Source organism: Filicampus tigris, chromosome 10 (genome assembly GCF_054856515.1).
Source record: "Filicampus tigris isolate MCC_2025a chromosome 10, RoL_Ftig_1.0, whole genome shotgun sequence".
NCBI lineage: Eukaryota > Metazoa > Chordata > Actinopteri > Syngnathiformes > Syngnathidae > Filicampus > Filicampus tigris.
Genome location: NC_141226.1, coordinates 18,653,574 through 18,675,000, shown reverse-complemented (window position 1 = coordinate 18,675,000; position 21,427 = coordinate 18,653,574). Strand labels below are relative to the sequence as shown.

The 21,427-nt window shown below is 41.1% G+C and overlaps 1 long non-coding RNA gene across 1 annotated transcript in view; it reads right to left on the bottom strand.

Moving 5' to 3' along the window:
• Nucleotides 1–4,345, bottom strand: part of LOC147141140 (uncharacterized) — a 13,757-nt gene extending 9,412 nt beyond the window's left edge. Inside the window, exon 1 of the long non-coding RNA XR_015088459.1 lies at nucleotides 4,277–4,345. This is a non-coding gene — a long non-coding RNA (uncharacterized LOC147141140). The remainder of the gene's footprint in view (nucleotides 1–4,276) is intronic.
• Nucleotides 4,346–21,427: the final 17,082 nt, after the last annotated feature.

Sequence of the window (21,427 nt, the reverse complement as noted above, 5' to 3'; positions counted from 1 at the left end):
GCTGACAAACAACACAGCTACCCCAAGACATGCACCGCACTCATCCTTGAACACATTTTCTAAAGTGGGTCAAATTTTTTCAGATGTTTACTTTGAAACTTAATTGCTACTTCAAAACTGATGTTCCATCGTCTGATTCTGATCTTATTAAGTTTGCAATCTTGCCAAGTAAACACCACTTGCTCCACCTCAAATCCAACACACTCCGAGTGCAGCCTCCCAAGAGAACAAGCCTTCTCCCAAAAACCCACACATTTTCTCTCACATCATTTCCCGACCTTGCAGCAAGTGAAAGGATTTCTCACAATGTTGCAGTCTAATCTGGTGTAACAGAGCTCCAACTTTTGACACTGACAGCCCCGGAACATGAAGTCAACAATTTAAGAGTGGTGTTTAGAGTGACGAGGAAGCGTCTGTTGTGTTTTGGGTTTATCATGAAAAGTTGGGCTTTAATTTTCACTTTTGACTTCATTGCTCCTTAATCAAGCGGAAGTCAACCCAAACATATTTTTTTCAAGAATATGTTCAATGCAAGCCCACTAGTTGAAACAGGACATTCTGATGAATATTGCGTTTGTAGAATACGTGTTAATCCACTCCTTTTTAGCCATCTCTGGGGGCGGCCATTTTGTCTTCGGTCGACTGAAAATGACATCATAACTGCTCACAACGACCAATCACGGCTCAGATTCAGAAAATAGGTCAGCCGTGATTGGTCGTTGTGAGCAGTTGTGATGTCATTTTCAGTCGACCGAAGACAAAATGGCCACCCCCAGAGATGGCTAAAAACAAGTGCATTTTGCTGCTTAACTTTTATTACACAAATGCAAAATTAATCAGAATGCTGTGTTTCAACTAGTGGGCCTGCTGGGAACATCCATCCATCCATTATCAATACCGCTTATCCTCACAAGGGTTGCGGGGCGTGCTGGAGCCTATCCCAGCTCTCTTCGGGCAGTAGGCGGGGGACACCCCGAATTGGTTGCCAGCCAATCGCAGGGCACACAGAGACAAACATCCGCGCTCACAATCACACCTAGGGGCAATTTAGAGAGTCCAATCAACTTACCATGCACGTTTTTGGAATGTGGGAGGAAACCGGACTACTGCTGGGAACATGTTCTTGAAAAAAATATGTTTGGGTTGACTCCCGCTTTAAAAGCTGTACAGCTTCAATTCAATTCAATTCAATTCAAGTTCCCGTCATTCCACTCTCTCCTCCTTGAGTTAAACACGTTCAAAATCCAAAATTCTCACATCATTTCCTGCCCATGCAGCAAGTGGAAGCATTTCACACTATCTTGCAGTTTTATCTCTGATAATAGAACTCCAACTTTTATATTTTGACAGGCCCATGAAGTCAAGTATGACGATTGGAAAGAACTGCGTTTAGGGTGACGAGGAAGCATTCCTGTTGTCAAAAAAAACAGCCTCCGGTAGCACGTTTTCTTTCTTTCATTCTTTTTCTAAATAGCACCCCAGGCAAACATCACCTCGATAAATACTTCAAAAACAGCACAGATTAAAACTGCAAAATGTCACTAAGAAGTCATACAAAGTCATGCAAATTGGGCTGACAGAATGGCGCGCAGCTCAGGTGGAGCAAAATGTCTGAGGAGGGATTAAGGTGAAACTGTTTCACGTCTATTTTTGTCAACACGACGCTCGCTGTAAACTTGGGAGTTTGCTTGCTGTCCCCGAGCAAACCGTGTGGTGGTAGTCTTCGCACTCCTGCCGTGATCTTTGCGCCCCTCCCCCTCATTAAATTGAATGATGACATTAAATCCCACGGGCGACATGCAACGAAACGGCATTGATCTATAAATCCTGTGCATCGTATGCATACATATCACTCTGCAAAGAATGGAAAATTTAATTCCACAATAAAAAAACAAAAATCCCCTTTCACAGTGCAGCACCTTTGTGTACATTCTTCCAGAATGTTTAATCAACCAAGGTCGGCGTGCGTTTCCATGTTGTTCGAGGAGGTCCTGACAGCAAAGAGAGGCGCAATTGGTCTCATCTGTATTCCCCCCACTTGGCTTACGTCTGCAGGATCATGCAGATATGGGATTTTGCAAGGAGAATTAAAAGGGTCGATATATCAGATAGAGGCAGATACGCTCGGTAAAATATTATTTATGGCTCCGCGGTTGGGGTAACTAACGCCTCCACGAGCAGTCACCGAAACCATGTTTTATTTAAAGCAAAAAAAAAAAAAAAAAGTCTTCAATCTGAAGTGGTTGGAAGTAATCCCGTTGCAGAATTTGTATGGACCGCCCTGACTAAGTCACACTCATGCACACACAGATGTTTAATACATATTAGATACTTTCACAGAAAAACACGACATACGTATTTTCTTCTTTTTGGATTGTAATCCAACTGGTTGTTTATGGATGTTGGCGTAATTTCCGGAAAATACAGAGCATTTCGCAAAACCTGATCCCTTTTATGTTTGAATGTTTTCATGTAATGGAAGACGTCGATACAAACGGGCTCACGGAAACAATTAAGTTTGTAACTTGAGGTTCCCCTGTAGATATAAACATTACTTATGTTAGACAGCTGTCAGCTTGCGTGTCACACTCTTCTCCCTTCTCGTCACTTAATGCTGAACTGATGAACCAACGTCGATGCAGCGTGGCTCTGCGTATGCTGACGGATTTGACAGCTTTGACACATTGATGTGTTTTGGCTCTGGAGTGGCAATCCAGTGACTTGCACAAGAGCCTTTGGCTGTTTCCCCCCCATAACTTTGATTACTGCGCTGCAATAACCGAGCGTCAACAACAACATGACATCAAAACCGAGCAGGATGCAGCGATATGTGACATGCAGTATTTGATTGTACTGATGTGCAAAACAAATAGGGTAGACTAGTGGCACCAAAGAGAATTTCATGGATGGTTTATGGTGTTTGAACTTCGACACGCTACGTATGGGAAGCGACAGTAATAATTACCGGTAAAGAGATCTTGACATTTCCTTACGACGAGCAAACTTTAAATAAGATCTCAGAAGGGATGATGGTGAACTGTGTGAACTTCTTGTAGGCTCTGGTAATATTATTACTACCGGTAATAATGATGGGGTAATATCTTACCTGGCTAGGCAAGCAGTTTCTGCTTCGAGACTAATATTGATTTTGCGTAGCATTTTCTTCAAAATCGCCTAAACTGCCGTCTCGTAATCAAACGGTGCAAAGAGACCGGATGCAAAGTGAAAGCAGGACCCATGTCCTGGATGCTTCGTGTTAAAGTGTTACTTTAAGTGGTAGTCAACACAAACATTTTTTTTTTCAAGAATATGTTGAAAAAAGGCATTAGGATTAACATGAATAGTTAAGTAGCAAAATCCACCCGTTTTTAGCCATCTCAGCGGGCGGCCATTTTGTTACTTCTGTCGACTGAAAATGACATCACAGTTGCTCGGGGCTCAGATAACGACCAATCACGGCTCACCTGTTTTCTGAAGCTGAGCTATGATTGCTCTTTATCTAAGCCCTGAGCAGTTATGATGTCATTTTCAGTCGACAGAAGTGACAAAATGGCCGCCCCCAGAGATGGCTAAAAGGGTGGAGTTTGTTGCTTAACTCATATTCCACAAAACAATATTAATCAGAATGCTGTGTTTCAACAAGTGGGCCTTCATAGAACATATTCTCGAAAAAAATATGTTTGGGTTGACTTCCGCTCTAAGCATTGCTTCTCCATTACGCTAGGCAGCTTGAAAGCATGAGGTTTCATTTCTTTTTCTTTATTTAAAAAAAAAAAAAAAAAAAATTTAGTTAGTTGCGAACTTCTTATACGTTCTGGTACGACAGTTACCTTATTGTGATAGCAGTTTGACTCTGGAAAAGATCAATTTCCTTTATTATTATTATTTTATATAAGTTTTTATGGGGGGAAAAAAAAAGGATTTGTGCTCCGCTTTGAAGGTTCGACCTTGCAGCAAGCCACCATGCATGTAAACATCCTTTATAGCGGTCTTGCAAGCATCGTCCGCTTTCGAGTCATTACAATTCCTGTGTTTATGTCTAAAGTTATAAATATTTTACTAGGAAGCAGTAACATAAGTAACATGCAATTATATGGCTAATGCAAAAACAGAGGAGGGGCCCGGCCTGGCATTTTTAGTCCTCTGCTTCTTTTCTCTGACTAGTGCCCGCAGTGACTGCATTCCTTCTCCTGTCATTCTAATTCCACACATAGGTGAAGGCAGCGCGTGGCAGCCAGCTCCACTTAAGAGCGCCGGACGTTGAATGGAGACGTACCTGAAGGTGACACAAACTTGGCAGGGGCCGCCACACCTTCAAGAGAAGTTCATCAACCAGCCCAACCTGCGGTGGAAGGGAGATGGGGGTAAATACAAGCAGTCATGTTGACATGTCACACTTCATACATGTCACATGTGTGCCTGCCAGGCTTTACACTTTGTTTAGGCCTCAATTCAGCAGCTATTTGCGTCAAAGAGGCACCACGGCTACTCTGGCCGCCTGTAATTAACTCGAAAGCACTTTATAAAAATGACGTTTGCGTAGTCTGATAATGGCAGCACGGTGGGCCTAGTGGTTAGCACATCTGCTTCACCGTTCCAGGTTTGAAACTTGGGTTTTTAAAACTTGGGTTTCTGACCTCATGCTGCAATGCGTTTTTTTTTCCGGGTACGTCCGCCCCTTATTCCAAAAACTTGCATGTTAGCTTCATTCAAGAATTTAAATCAGAGGTGTCAAACTCATTTTTTGTCGCGGGCCATTTTGCAGTTGCGGTTTCCCTCAAACGGCCGTTAAAGCGGAAGTCAACACAAACATTTTTTTTTTCCAAGAATATGTTCTATGCAAGCCCACTAGTTGAAACAGGGCATTCTGATAAATATTACGTTTGTGGAATAAGTGTTAATCCGCTCGTTTTTAGCCATCTCTGGGGGCGGCCATTTTGTCTTCTGTCGACTGAAAATGACATCACAACTGCTCACAATGACCAATCATGGCTCAGATTCAGAAAACAGGTCTGCCCTGATTGGTCGTTGTGAGCAGTTGTGATGTCATTTTCAGTCGACAGAAGACAAAATGGCCGCCACCAGAGATAGCTAAAAACAAGTGCATTTTGCTGCTTAACTTATATTCCACAAAGGCAAAATTAATCAGAATGCCGTGTTTCAACTAGTGGGCCTGCTGGGAACATATTCTTGAGAAAAATATGTTTGGGTTGACTTCCGCTTTAAGACAGTGAAACCAAATAAATGTTTAATCGTCTCATCGTATTACTACATATAAACAACAAATTAATGGATTACTAGTTTTGAAATCAGTCAAGGATCATAGTTTGTTCAAGTTACTGTAAAAAGTGTAACAAAAAGATTTTTTGCAAAATCTCAACGTTATTCATTATACTTGAGAATTCAATTTAACACCTGTGCAAATTGTCCATATGTGTGAATGATTGTTTGCCTATATGTGTCCTCCGATTGTCTGGAGACGAGTTCAGGCATGTTGCATGACAAATATGTGTGTTTATTATGTTAAACTTACAGGGTTTAACACTGACATTAAGGATCCATTCCATTAGATTTTCGAGAGGCAGCCTCCTGATTGCTTTGTGATTTTACTGCCAGTTTTATTTGCAGTTAATTTCATTTTATTTGTAATTTTATTGGTCCTTCAGTTCATTGCAACTTTTAATTTGCTGTACTTGTTTTGCACGATGACCTTGGCATTTTAGAAACTTATTTTAATAAAGACTTTCTTTCTACGCAGTACCACAAATGTGTATTTTTTTTTTTTAATAAAAACAAAACAATGTGACAGTATAACCTGCTGTTTGGTCAATGTCACATTTTTTTGCATTTAGATAACAGCAAGCCAATCAAATCTCAAAGTCGATGCTTTATATTTGGATTTTCTCACTGAAATGCTTTTAAAAAAAAAAAAAATTGTGATACAAATTCATGCTGTTGTGCAATATGCTCTTGAGTTGGTTTGAGATTTGACTGAATGTAGAATAGAAAAGTAGAAGTATGATTGTGCCAATTTTAGAAAATACTTTTAGAAATGATTTATATCTTTTTTTCAAATTGAAATGAATGAAAGATATTTGTTCATATTTTCAAATCTATATATTTTAACTACATAATATTTTTAAACAGCCATTGCTAAAACAACCGATTTATTGCTGTCCTAGCACACTTTCAATGGTGATCGGTAGTCACATGTCTGGCTTGATACACTTTTCCTGGTGTGGGTCTCCACTTGTGTTGACTTAACAAAATACAAATAATAACTAAAACCTTGGCACTGATTGTAGTCTGAACGGTTCAGCATCTGCAAACTACTCTTTGGGACTGTTTGGCTCCATAAAATGTGAAGAAGTAAGAGAAAAAGTATGTGTTTCGTCATTTTGGGGTGTAGCGGGGTGAAATATTGCATAGTTTTGGAGTGAGGACTTCCAAACACCAACGCATAACTCTCTCAAATGTGAAAAATGACATTAATTGGATGTATAGTATGTCAAATAGCACATTTAATGAGAAAACAGATAAAGGAAAATGAATGTGGCTTCAGGGAAACTATAATCCCGTGTGGGAACTGGCGTACCTCTGATTACTCATGAATTCAAAACAATTTGTCCCGTAGGAAATAATGTGAATTCATCCATTTTGAGGTCCATCACTTCATAGCTGGACACTGACGGTGACATATTAGGGGCCCCTTTTAAATAAAAGCTGGTCTTAAAGTGGACGTTTTAGAACATACTGGCTTGTTGCATATGTGCCACTTAAGATAAAAAAAAAAAAAAAAACAGTGAAGTGTACATTTGCTATGACCAGCAAAAACAACACTCCCATAGCTCACATGCTCAACTCATACACAAGACAAGTAGAATATTAAAAATAAGACAGAGGCCAAGCAGTTGGTGGCTATGTGTGATATGGGAATTGTATGCAAATGAGATGTCTTTGGGCATTTTCACAGCTCCGCGTTTGTTGGTATCATTAAGAAGATGTCGTCTGTTTGCAGAACTTTTGAAAAACACGAAGAAACAAAAAGAACAATTTTTTTTTCTGAACCCTCCCCCAAATGCTTTCCTCCTCCCACCCATGTCCCCACATGCACTCGTCCTCACTTCAGCTGCAGTTTAAAATAACAATGAGATTCCTGATTTGTGGCTTATTTCAGGTCGTATTCATTTCTGTGAAGATGCCGCCTTTCCCCGGGCACCACGTTAGCCATCGGCTTCTTTGGACCGAAGCGTTGTACACACATACAAATAAGCGGGCCAAATTTGAGCAATACTCTCCCATTTCTGACAAAGTCAACGCAAAGCCCAATTACCAGATGTCTATTCTGATTATCCTGTAGTTTGGGGTGTATTGCGAGTGATTTTTCTTCTCCAATTTGATCAGAAAACGGTCGTGGCCGACATTTGTAAATGTTAAACCTGTTCAGTAATTGCGATGGCAAATCTTTATGTGCGTGGGCAACTCCGTGATTGTGACGTGAAACGGAATGACAGCCAGAAAAGGACCAAGAAATCCCCAATTTAGTAGATTAGCTAACAGTTAGCCTAGCTTGTTCGGTTACTTCTTTTCCAACGAGTTCTACTGACAGTCTGGATGACCATTGGCACTGTGCTGCCTCTCGAAGGTCAGTTTTGGTATTACAACGGGCAACCAATTTTGAGGAAGAGACTCGTGATTGGATGGGGATAATTTCATGAGTGTGGTTTGCTGGTGTCGGCCATCTTGAATACAACGCACACAATAAGAGCAGGAAGCCCATCATGTGCGGGGTTGATCACATTGTAAAAAATGGTTAAAGTAGAATACACACATACCAGTTTTTAGCATCTTAACATTTTCAACACACCCACACCACAGAATAATCACTCCCGATAATCTTTTTAGAGTCATAGCAAGAACACATTTTACAGAATTGGCTCGCAAGGGAGGGAAATAATTTGATGGCGTGTGTATACCGTGCTAAAAGTGACAGGAGCTCGTCATCGTTTTTTTGTGCAGCTTTCAAGACACATTTTTGCAGAACTAACTGTAATTATTACTTATTATTGCGTCTTTGGTAGATCCATTTCATGATGCTTCTACAAAAAGTCCAGATGTCGCCCTCCCGCTATTTTACGAAGCGAAAAACGCCAAGCTTCAGGGTGGCGGCCAGATATGAAGTCCACAGTGCGACATTAACATTTATGCGGCTCACATTTCCCACCACCAGCCGCCGCAGTTTGCGCTCAAATCTGCTCTCCCCAAACGCGGCGTCCTTTGAGTGATGCGTCATCTCTTATTAGATGACCGTGGAAGTATGAAACATCTGGCCGAGGTAACACCTCACCGCTTCCCGCCGGGAGTAAAGTCATCACGTTTGTTGCGAGAGAGACTGACAAAGGTTATTTTTTATGTGATGGGGTGTTTCCCGAACGCATTTTTTTTTGGGGAGGAGAATCCGAGGCTCGATGAACAGATTTGTCTTTCCCACGCTGTAGAGAAGATTGAGACCTTTGTGTTTACCAGGACACAGTGTCAGTTACAGCTGGAAAAGAGGGCCCATTCTAGACATCTTGACTTTTTGACTGCGTCATTATGGAACAATTTGCAGAGCTCCCAACCAATTTGGAAACGCTTTATTAGCATCATGCGGATGCCCAAAACAATCATGGCTGACGCGGCCGATGCCCCCCGTTCTTGTTGCTGTCAAAGTGTTTTCTTGACATGCGGTTTGCACTCCCAGCCTGAAATGTCTCCCGTTTCTTCGTGGAAAAGGATTGCAGTGGGTGGGGGTTTGATTCGCTGACATTATTTACACGGCCATGGTTTTGCAGCCTCGGCGAGTCGAGATTGTGGAATTTTTTTTTTTTTTTTGGCATTGACCCACATCTGGATTTCTGCACTTGAGGGTGCCCCACCCCCCACGAGTCTCTTGCGAAGCCACAAGCCAATACGTTCCTGCTCTTTCCCAGGGTACCGTGGATGCAAAGTCCGGGTTTCGTCCGAAAAACTTCCTGCTACTCCGCTTAAAGTAGTTACGTTTTTGCAAATGAGCAGCAAAACTTTTCCTGAGGGCATTAGCGTGTCCTTGCTGTAGGTGGAAAAGTAAGCGGAGCGTTGAATCTGGTTTCCATCCCGGGTGCCCCACCTTGACTTGAACACAATGGATGGGGAGCAGGCCTATGACTCTTAACTCACTCTGCAGATTCCCAACAAAATTCCCTTGATGTTTGAGAAGCAAAAAGCAGCTTTGAATGCCATCACAAGGCCATACATGCTGTGTGTAGGGAATTGCACAACTGCGTTTATGGTCGGCAATGTGAAAACACACAGATGGATTTTTGGGAAGTGACTTTAATGACCCACTCATATTGAAAAAGAAATGTGTGTGTGTGTGTGGGGGGGGGGGGGGCGGGGCATTTTTCCGATAGCAAGCTCCCACTCTTCAAAGTGCTGGTTTAAAAGCAACCCAAATTGGGTCAACTAGTAAACCCAGTTCTGGGTCCATAAGTGACTAAGCCAATGCCGGGTCATTTGTACCCTGCGCGTTGGGTTGAGGATGGGTCAAATTTTGATCTAACAAAGGGTAAAAAAAAAACCCAAAAAACTACCCGGACATCAGAGTTAAAGCTACAGAAATGGATTACCTCTTTATGAGTATAGCTGTGGTTAAAAATAATACAATTTTTATTACCAACAATCTTCCCCGCATGATATGCTTTGGCAGTTTTTCACAACCGACTCATGTTCACCATGTTGCATGATGCTGAATAAGCAAGATTGAAGACCTCCAGCAATGGCGGACACCTAATAGAGGAAGGTAAATCACCAGAGTTCATTGCTGTCCGACCGAATCCTCGCATCTCCAAAACTGTGACTTCTCAGGAAATTACAATAAATAAACAAATAAATAAATAAATAAAATATTAGCATTAGTTCTTGAGTTACCAAACACCACATTTTTGGCAAAGTTGGCATTGTAAATGAACACAACAAATTCCCAAAATGATGTTCAATGATGTTCTAATCTAATTCATGGGAAAAAAAGTCTATGCTGTTGTTGATTAGAATGTTACGGACACAGAGACGCCACTGCCGCCACTAGCGGTGCCCGTCTGAGTCTGCGGTCGTGCCGAGCCCCGAACTAGAGAAAAGATCTCAATGGTCTCCCAAAACTGTGTTAACAACAGTAGTTGCATACATCTTCCCAATTTCAACATTCGAATGTCTTAGAGCCACGACTGATTACTACAAAAAACGATGAACTGACTTGACTGTCTAATAGACGGAAATCAATCTGCATGCAAACTTACCTTTGTGGCTTACGGGCTTCTTTCTACACCGAAGCATTACAGCTATCGATTTTAACAAAACAGGCCAACTCAGACGTACCAAACCTATTTGCATTTGTTTTTGTCTATCGAGGATTTCTTACTCCTTTCGACTTTGGTGAAGTTACAAGACTCCTCAGATAACTGAAATGTTCAGTTGAGTTATGAGATTTGCCCCCAAGCTGCTTTCAACTCCTCAGAATGATTACCGGTATTATTTTGTTTAAAAAATAACACGTGACATGAGCAACAATATAGACTGGGGGGGGAAAAAAAAAAAAAATAGTCCAAATAGGAACTCGAGAGTGACAATTTGTGTTTTACCATCCGTTTGTTAGTTAGCATGCTACCGCTAATTAACTTTTGCTTTGTGCTTCTTTTTTCGGGCTTTTCGAAAGCACACAGTCAATTTATAACAAATCCAAGGAGCACCAGCTTGTCATTTCATGATATTCGGTCGAACATACTTGCTGATAGGCTGATAGAGAGATCACATAGCTCTCTTAAGTGATCAGATCTTTCTGCTTGCCAGATTAAAAATGTGTTTGTTTTTTTTTCTTTTAATTTGTCACCCGCCCATGTATCGATTGGACAGGCGCCCGGGACGTGTCACCGCGTCTATATTTGTCAGTGTCTCTTGCAGCCCTGTTATTGAAGGCCAAGCTTTCCATACATAATTAAAAGAAGCTGGGATGAAAGGGCCAATGCCTCAGTCAGTTGTTCATCCATCAAAAAACTTTGAACTGGCTCCTCCACACAGACGTCTCCGCCAATGATTTTCTTGTGGCAGCCACCGGACAAACAAAGGCACCCCATTTTCCATTTGCGCCTCATCCCTTTGTCTCTTATTTGACTCGGGGGTGGCTTTAAGGCTTTAATTAAATTCCAATCCCCCGCTCTCACTTCTCCACGGACTGTCCCCCTCCGCCACGTCTCTGTGGGAGGTTACGAAGCCGGCTTTGCTGCCTGTTGTGGTTTATTTGAAAGAGTCCTGCGGAACGCTCGGCTCTTCATGATAGAATTCGCACATGTGGTGCAGACAGCGAGCGCAAGAGTGTGTGCCTGCGCATGCACTGCATTGGCGCGCCGCTTGGTGTGAGGAGCTCCCACCCGAGTTGAGGGATTTGTGCAAATTTGTCCTGACCGTCACTCCCAATTTTTTTCACGCCGTCATGGCCGCCCACTGCCATGGCCGACATTGCTCAGAATCAGATGCAACATCGGTCTGTCACGAGACTGAGCTCGGCCGGTCTGAGAGAAACGATAAGTTCTGCGCGGCTGATCCGCACTGACAGTGATGGACAGGTCCAGAGAGGAGAGCTGATGGCCAAAGTTCCTCTCCTGTCTTGCCTGGACAATGTCGGAGAAGATGGATGTGGCGCTTGTGAGGCATCCAAGTCTGACGTTCGTGCTTGCTTCGTATTGTGGAAGGCGACGCTGAAATCCGAAACTTGTTTTATTTGTTCAGCGTTTGTCCATTTCCAGACAGGATGACAGAGTAAATGTGAGCAAGTGATGGAAAACACACAGCAGGGACATTTTAGTGCTGGAAAGGCATTTGGTAAGTCAGCGTTGTTTCTGCGAAATTAATATACGGTACGTCGATTATACTGTATATGTATATTGCATATGAATTAGGCTAGTGGTTATCATTTCTGCCTCGCAGTGAAACCGGAGAGAGAGAGAGAGAGAAAGATTTTACCCAGGTAAATATCAGTTCCAAGCTTTGTAAAAAATTGGAGTTGAAAAATGTGATTATATATATATATATACATACACACACACGCCATCACTCAATAGCTAGTATCGTGACACCATCTTTAGTTTCAGAGACATTGTTTTGTATATGATGGAAAGGCCTACAAATTGCTTTTATCTTTTTACCTTCTCCTTAGCCATCCAAATGTGACCAAGGGGTAAAAAGAGTACGCATTATGTCTTCTTCCACCGGTCGTGTCTTTTCAAGGGTATCGTTTGTTTAATGCACCGTTGAAAAGGCTACAGCTGGAAAAATGAAAAGGAGCATTTTTTTAACAAGCTCACAAAGCCCCTCAAGCCCAAATCCAGAGCTAACCAGCTCACGCACACGAGGAAACAGTCCCTCAACCCACCATTACCAAACCCTGCATGTCAATCTGCAATTTTAATTGAATTTCTCTCTCTTTTTTTTTTTTTTTTTTTTAAAGGCCAAGCTCATCAGGCATTGATTTGGAGGGAGCAATCTTCTGACCACAGTTGAATTCTAATCAGCATAATTCAAATTTGAAGCTGGCTCGCCTGAGATACGGGCGGCGAGACCTTCAGGGCTCCCATGGAAAATCGGCATGGATGAAGCTTTTCTGTGTTGGCTCATTTCCGCAGGGGTGAAGAGGGATTTGTGCCACGATATAGGGCGCCTTTCCCTGTGGGATGACAAATCACAACAGAGAAGCCATCGTCAACATAAATAGGATGTACAGCCCGCTTGTGTCTTCAGATTCCACTCGGCTATAATACGCATATCATGAGAATTAAATCTAACTTGTCCTTGGACGCGATAGCACGTCACGCGTATCTCTGTCACACATGCTTAAGAAAAAAAAAAAAAAAATCCGTCCATCAATTTGAATCATCAAAGTGGACACATTTTTATTCTACATACAATCATGTCAATTTGAAACATGTCTCCCAGCAGCAGTTTTGTTCTCACGAATATCTTGGAGGATTTTGAAACATAAATTGTGTCTAATATGGAATTAAAAATATATATTGGTTAATACATACAAATGGTACAAATGTATGAATGACCAAACCAATGATTGCATAATATAGTTGGGAAGACGTGATCAGTTTTTGTGCTTTCTCCTCAGATGTGCACACCAAAGGATCCTTTGATTTGGAGAACTCTTAGCAAATTCTTCCCTCCTTGAACATGCGCCGCTTAGTTAAGCAGAAACCTAACAAAGCTAATAAAAAAAAAAAAAAAGTCTTCTTGCTTCAAGCTGTTTTGTTACTCCCAGTGGACATAAAACAAAGGGAGGATTAAACATATAGGGGCCCTAATTTCTTGCCGGTCGCAACTGGTAGCGCGAAGTGCAGTTTGAGGTGCTGCAGATGCGCCTCCCCGCGCCTCAGTAAAAACTGCAAATAGAACATGTAACGATTCTCGCCGTATTGTCTCTGCTCTGTGAAAACAATCGAGCACTGCGGGGCTGTATTTTCATAGGCAGTAAAAATTTGGAATCTTCATTTTCGTGCCAGGGCAGATTTTATCAGACCGCTCCAAGCCTTGCTGGGCGTTCCGGTGGACCGAGAGCGTTTCATATTACACACACACACATTTAGTGGCAGAGTAGATTAGACTTTAGACCAAGTCAAGCCAGGTCTAAGTTGTGGCGCAGGTGGTGTAACACAATTTGGGTGGATTTGATCCAGATGCAGGTGGCCATATTCTGCTCTCTGCTATGTGTGGTTGTTATATTTCATTCATTCATTCATTCCAATCCTTTGCACGGACTCCAGCGAGTCAAAACACAATTTTAATGGCAAAAAGCTCTTTTTATTTCTGAATGTGACTTTCCTAAGAGTCGCATGTCATTTCGGATGCACTCTTGCAGGAAGTCGCAATGAAAGCAAATCGCAGTGGGAATAAGCGCAGCTCAACTTGCTCTCCTGAAAACTTAATTTCTAAGGTTGATCTCCGACAGAAGAACATTAAAAAGAAATTCCATGAAATGATCACGGCATCCTTTGGTCTCCCGCAGTCGCTTTTATTCCTCGTTTCATGGAAAGTTGAAACGACCGCTCTTTCTGTAAAATTCCCAAGTCTCATAAAAATGATCACAATAGCAAGTTTTCCTTACTACGAGGAAGTTCTTATTAACAAAAATTACAGAAAAAAAAAACGTTTTACCGTATTTATGTCCACGTCTTCTCAGGAAGTTTACAGCAGGATCTTTCCAAAGGAAAGGCCACAACGAAACATATCCTAGTTTGAGTTGCATGTTGGCGTGGTTTCGTTTGAGTTTTTTGATACTTCTAAGCCAAACATCAGAGCCAAAGGGTCATTAGAACGCCTGCGAGAAGGCCCGAAAATAAGACGTGTCGCCGTGTGCGCAGGTCCAACGTTTTTCTCTCATGTGACTTTTATTTTCAAAGCGGTGGCGCGGGAAAGCAATTGCTTTCTATGCGAGCGTGACATTGATTTTCCCTCCTAATTATCTCCACATGCTACACTTTTCATTGCAAAAATGAGACCGGCCCGGCGCCACTGGGGTGTGCTCGCTGCTAATATAGTGTAAGTACATTAGCTGTGAATTAAACTTTTAAATACAGCATCGATCAGAGTCACCCCGCCAACCCCGCTGTGTAATACTCACGCTGGGAAGTCGGCGGCGACATACGGCAGGCTGACTACGTCGCTGCTTTATCGCGTTACAGCCTTCAATTTAAGTGTTTCATTTTAAAGGATGTTGCCTTTAATATGTCACTTATCTCTCCTCTTCGGAAGAGATGGCAAATGAAAAGATGACTAGCGATGAATTGAGAAGGGGGGGGGGAAATGTCAGAGTGCTTTATTTGTGTATTTCCCTATGTGAAGCACGGTACACACAAACAGATAATCGGGACTGGTTAAACCCCCCCCGATTCATATCAAAATCGTCAATAGACACAATTATCAGATATCTCTAAAAAAAATATCCTGAGCCAATTTCCTGTGGTATGTGTTGTGCAGAGGTATTTTACCTCCTTAACAGATTCTGGTGTATGTGGGCTGAACGGTTCTATCATGATCGAAAACGACACAAGGAGAAAATAAATTCCTCTTGTAAAAGTGTGTTCATATATTAACAAGCTACTTCCTGGTTTGCAAAGGAAGGCATATGATGACGGGACCATGCCATTTTTTTTTTTATGTAGGGAAGAGGTAACAGTTGTTGTAAAAGCAGTTCAGGACTGAAAGTTTGATTTTGTTTCTTTTAGTTAGCAGGTTACGTCCTGGTTCAAAGAAGATGCCCTAAAATGAGGATTCTAACATTAGCGAGCAGTGCCATTTTTGATTCTTGATCTTGATTTTTTTTTTTCATAAATAAATGAATGAATGACCTTTTTGTTTGTATGTTCTTCTGTCCAATTGTTAATTATCACGCTCGTTCCTGATGATGTAAGACGACGGGCCATACAATTTTGTTTTTTGGGGGGACAGGGGAGCATTTCTATGGTTATGGGGCCATATCATTGTTTGGATTCTACAGAGCGTGATCATTTTCAACGTGACTCAAATAAATGCATCGAACAAAAGAGAATTGTATTTTGGTTTGTTTTTCTGTCTGATTGTTAGTATTGGGCTACTTCCTGATTCATGGGAATTGGGCGGGTTGGACTCCACCATTTGCATTCTGCAAATTGTAGGAATGGTTTGAATAGCAAAAGAGGAAATGAATCCCAATTTCATCATTTTTATCCCAAGGCATGTGTCATTCAGCCAACAATGTAAATGAAAACACAACATCAAAATTCAGTTATGTATTATTCAATATTATGAAATACAGCGCAGTAATGACTGTTTTTTGTCAATAACATCTGTACAAATTGACATATCAAACAGCACTTTGAAGTGACAAGTGCAGGAAAATAGAATGCTCATATTTAATTTCACGAGTTTGAAGTGCTGCTTATGCTTGACAGGGAGTCATGCGGTCTACTCAGATATTGCCTTTTTTTCTCAATCCCTCTGCTGCACGTTAAAAAATTACAATCATTACATCTGCTCTCAAACGGCCACAAACTGTGGGAACAATTGCTTAAATATCGGAAAATTCCTCCTCCCCGGAGCTTTTGCGCTAATGGCAGTCATATGTTGTGTCATAGGGTGGAAGGAGGGGAATGTGTTGCTATTATTTCAGCGGAGAGAACCCAACAAAAACACATCTCGCCTGAGTGTGTGTTTACTGTATAATGCCGGAGACAGCTTTACCTCTGTTTGGCAGCCTACTGGTATAATCAGACTCAAAGCAAGAAAAAAAAACAAAAAACATATTTGCTCAATGGGCTCTCTTGGCTGTATGACGACAAACAATGAGAATTTATTCAAAATATGAGAAGCTAGTAAATGCTAACATTGCTAATGCTAACAGAACTTGTCTTGTTTAATGACCTTATAAACATTGTTTATGCCGGTACTTTAATATACAGTAAAACTCAGAATAGTGGCATTAGCACTATTGCTAGTAATGCTAGCAAAAACGTCAACATTATTTTTCTGTTGTTATTTGAACATGATATTATTACATACTGTTGGTTTGAATAGCATTATGGATATAACTGCGTCCTGGCGGGTCCTCCAACGTTATAGAAGACTAAAACTGGTGAGTCATTGTCGAAAAGCCTGGCAAAGGCATTATTGTCCTTATTAAAAGCTAATGCAACAACAAATGATTGATTTCATACTGATTTTCAGGGTAAATTATCCCATACTATTGCTTTGACTAACAAATGGAACACACATAAATTAGAATTTCTTACATACTTGAGAGGTTATTTGATACAGATTTTCACCACACATTTACTGTACATCCACTCGCAGGGTACATATTCCATAAGCCCAATACAGAGGGATAAGCCTCAGGTATGAAAGATTAGTGCTCGCAGGGCTGTTTTGACTCTTTGCTTGGGCTGCAAATTCGAACCAGAGCAGCCAAGTGGGCCGCCGACTTCATTGCACTGTGGGACGGCGGCGAGCGAGCGGCGGAGAGTCTTTATCTTGTTTGTGCAGAGTGAAACGTGGAGGAATGTAAGCTGTACATTTACACAGGCCCTGAGGATATAATATAGCCCTTCTGCATTGTGCTCGTCCTAATGTAATTATGCATAGTTCCTGCTGAGGCGAAAGGAAAGATTCCTATCCGGCAATATAATGTCTCAAAGAATGCCATGTTTTTACTTTAATAATAATGTTAATATTATTTTTCCCAGCAAGACCTTGGTGGAGAGGGTCAAAAAGTAAACAAAAAAGAGTTTGGGATACTGCGGAATCTCTCAAGTTGAACATAATTCTTTCTGAAGAAGATATACTTCCATTTTTTCCCCCATTGGAAATAATGGTTAAAGAAAACCGTTAACATTCTTTGCTGTCATACGATGCAAAAATAAGGGAACCCCTTCAAGAAGAAAACAATTTTAAAAAATTGCAGTAATTTTTTTCTGTTATATTTCTAATATGTACCGGTATATTCTTTCATCGCATTTAATAATTAATTGAATAATAACAATAATAATACTTTACCTGACTTCACTAATCAAAGTCACCAATGATTACTGCACAGTTGTGACCCCAAATATCATCACCAAAACTCATGACCCCCAAAAAAGCAAAAGACGGTGGCAAAAAAACATCAAACCAAATTCTGAGCAGGAAAAGTAACAGTCTGTTGTACAAGTCTACACATAAGTTACGCTCAGTTTTAGTATTAATGAGTAGTGAGTCCAGGGGGTTCAAATCCAACATATATTATATACATTGGCTTCTAATCATTCACAGGCAGCATGCAATAATATGCAATGAATGTATGATATACAGTAATCAGCTGTTTTCGGTCTTTATGTGTGATGCAGTTTTGAATGCAGCACTTTGTTTGATGTGTTTATTTATTTATTTATTTAATCATTTATTTATTTAACCAGTGTAGACGTGAAATGATGTCCAAACTCACCGGCGGCTGCAACATCAAAGGCATCCAAAATGAAAAGCTGCTAATGTCCTCTCTGGCGTCCACCATCTTTTTAATTTGCCGCCAAAGAGGAGGAAGAAGACGTGCTTTCATCTTTTGGAAAACGTTGACTTTTTTGATCGTTGATTTGATTTTTTAGTACTTTTTGAATGCAATCTGGGCGTAGTGAAGATTCTGCATGGAATAATGCGAGGAGCGCGTGGATGAGCAAGCAAGTATCAAATATCGATTAATCTCGATCAATTATGGAAAATTTGGCGACGATTTAGTTTTAAAAATGTTAATAGCTTGACAGCACTAATAATTACACAGCAATATTTATATAAAACCCTCGAGGTGACAGTATGTCTGTGCAAACAACCTTCCTGTTCCCTCTCCATTATGTTTGGCATCATAATAGAGTGAGAATAGTTTGTCTTGATGTTAGTTTCATTGTGCTGTATTTTGAACAAAAAGGCATATTTTCACTGTTAATAATGTTAAAATGTTAAACAGTTAATAAAGTCATTATGGAAAGTGTTTTGACTTTACATCCCCAATGCAAATAATTTGACAGAACAACTTGCAAGTCAAGCCGCCTTTCGTCACATTGAGGAAAGGACGTGATCGTCTGTCTATGTATATTACATTGTTCCATTACACAATTCAATGTGCTTTAGGAGATAATACGAAGCACAGGTGACTAGGTGATAATGAACCAATATATATGCATCATGCAAACGCTGTCCTCAGCCTTTATGAAAATGACATCACAAGACAGAAAAGCCTTTTTGTGATGGGTCTCTACACTTCAGAACAAGGTTTCTTTCGTGCTTTGAATGTGATTTACAGGCGAATAAAAAGCTTCCTCAAAGAGGCAGAGAGCCACGGACGACTCGCACGTCCGCATCTTTGGCCTCTGCGCTGGTCTCTTGACATCAAAACTCATAAAATGCGTCAGCCGCAACATGTGCACGCTGCACATAGCAAGAGCTCCCGCTGAGCTCGTGTGTGGTCATTCCGGGCCGCAGCGGTTGAAAGATTTGCTATCGCGCTAGCTTTACGCCATCCGCTTATGGCTTACTGACATAACTGTAAAATAACATTCATTTAAAATAGGTTTTATTGGCTTGTTACTGTTGCGCGTTTGTTTGGGGGGATAAATACAGTGCCTCTGTGAGAAAGGCACGGAAAACTACTCACAACTAACAGCACTTTATTCATTACCAAGCTAGCGAGTTCGCATTAGTTAGTTAGGCTCTGTGGTTTATAGAAGCCACAATAAAATACACTTATCACCTGTGGTGTTAGCCAAACAAGATACTTTAGTCCCTGTAACAGAAAACAGCAACAAAAAACACAATTACTTCAGAAGTTAGAGGGACATACAAAGTCGGCACCATCGTTAGCTTATTAAATCTGTGAGTTATTTAGCTAGCAAACTAAATTGACTTGGCTCGCTTTCTAAACTCAAACGCTAGATACATTTAGGGTGCGAGTCCGAGCTCCACTGTTCTTGGTTTCGTTTTTTGTAAATTGAATTTCCCCGAAAAATGTGACTTACTGAATACTCTAGAGCAGGGGTGCCCAAGTCCGGTCCTCGACCACCCCTAAGCCTGTTTTAGATGTCTCCCTCACCCAGCATACCTGATTCAAATCATTAGCTCATCAGCAAGCTTTGCAGAAGCCTGATAACGATACTGATTATTTGAAGGTGTGTTGGAGGAGGGAGCCATCTAAAACAGGCAGCACACTTGGAAAGAGGGTGGTGATAATTAGCCTATATCCACTTTAAACGTTTTTTTTTCTTTTCTTTTTTATATTTCTGTTTGGTACCTATGCTCCGACCCTGAGATTTTAGATTTTTCAAATACCAGTAGCTATTAGTGTCTATACCAATTCAAAAACGTTTACATGTTAGCCTTACAAGATACTTTAATCCCTGTAAGAAAAAACAACAACACCACAATTACAACATTTTTATGGCTATAGTTAGGTCACGATCTTAGCTATATGAACCATCCATCGAACAAGCTAGACAGCTATACTGTATTGCATATAAATAGGTACACACCTTACAGCGTCTAGGTGGGAACAATAGTATATGTGATTTTAGTGTTCCATTGTTATGAATCCCACTATAGTCAACTTCCTCATACTCGCGGTTTGGCATCTGAGGATTCGCGTAGTCGCAGATTCGCCCCCCACCCAATATTTTTGATTTATTTTTGTGTTTATTTGTTTTTCCAGGAGAGCAAAATATGCTAGCCTACAAGCTACAGAGCACAATGTAAGGAGGGCCTTTATAATTAGCCATGCTCACTAAATCTAGAAGCTAGCTATAGCGATCTGTTATTTATCTTCACTTCCCTCTACTGCCTGTTAGTGTACCTGTAGATACGATATAGACAATTGAATCCATCCCTGTTAAGTGGCTGAATATTGCTCAATAATAGAGCAGGACTCCTAATGATTTTGAAAGACATCTAGTCTACGATGCATTTGGGGTCATTTTGATCCATCTCCTTGCTAGCACTCCACTGCCTTAAAGCTATTTTCTTGGCTCCTAATCAGTCGTCTGCTTCATTTTTCCCAGTTCATCCTGTGGGAAATTACTTCCAAGTTTCAGTTCATTGTTTAGGGCTCCCACAGTATCATTACTATTTCGGACCACTCTTGGCGGCCCGCTTATGTTTTCCCAGGAAAAAAATTGCTAACAATCCGCCGTGTAACTAGCTGTATAAAGCCGAATAAAGAGACCTAGTTAGTGAATGCCAATGAACACAGCTGAGCACTTAGCGCATAAAGGGACACTTATTTCCCTCCGGGGTTTGATGAGGAAAACAAATGACTGTAAGATTTGTGTTGTTGGACAGAAACAAATAAATGATACTGTAATGCAGCTCTTTGTCTGCTCCATTAATCAAACACTGCTACAAGACGCCTTTGGAGGGGGTTCACAAATTGGCCCTGCTGTGCACATCTGGCCACGAAAGATAAGGTAACAAATAATTCAGGTCAGGATTCGCTTTTTTATATCAATCAAGAATCTAAATGCCAGGAGACTCCCCGGTGGCCACCCAGGCCAGCACGCAGTCCACCTCAGCGACATCGAAGTAAGATTCCAGTATAGGTCCAAAAGGCAGACGAGGATCCTTGTGGAGTTGATACCGGTAAAGGTTGGGTCGTAAACTTCTCAAGGTGATACAGAGAAAAGTTAGTCGTGGAAGTTTACAGTTGTTCAGCTGCTCACCGTAAACTATGTCAAGTGGCAAACTAAAGCTAAAGGGTTGCAATACATATATTTTAAAAATGAGAGTATCTATAACTTCTGCAAAAGTCGAAATCCATTAATCTCTACTTAACCAAGATTCTGATTCCAGAGACCAATTCTCAAGTGAAACAAGG